This window comes from Piliocolobus tephrosceles, chromosome 5 (genome assembly GCF_002776525.5).
Source record: "Piliocolobus tephrosceles isolate RC106 chromosome 5, ASM277652v3, whole genome shotgun sequence".
Classification (NCBI taxonomy): domain Eukaryota; kingdom Metazoa; phylum Chordata; class Mammalia; order Primates; family Cercopithecidae; genus Piliocolobus; species Piliocolobus tephrosceles.
In genome coordinates this window covers 142,734,270-142,734,692 of record NC_045438.1, presented here as the reverse complement: position 1 = coordinate 142,734,692, position 423 = coordinate 142,734,270, and positions in this window count along the sequence as shown.

Genomic DNA, 423 nt, shown 5'->3' with positions numbered 1-423 from the left:
TTGTACAAAAAGTTACAATCAGAAAACCACAAAAATCACTCAAGTCGACCAAAATGTATTAAGTCTCTCCTCTTTGGAAAACTCAGTTCTATTAAATAGGAGCATGGTGGAAAAGGGACTCAAAGGGAACAAATATACCCCATCTCCATGAAGATTATAATAACTCTGAGAGACCCCAGAAGGGGACACTGCTGTCAGTGAGGCATGTGGGGTGTCAAGATCCTTATAAGAAGGGACATTGATTCTGATTAAGGATGAGGGAAGACATAGGTGACCTCAGCTGGGCTTGAAGCATGAGGAAGATTTAATGAGCTTGATTTGCTTATCAATCAAACAATAAAATGTAAAGTTAAAAGTTAAACCACTGAGCCAATAAAATCCTGCAAGCTGGTAACATAAGGGCTAAAGGTTTTGGGTAATTAT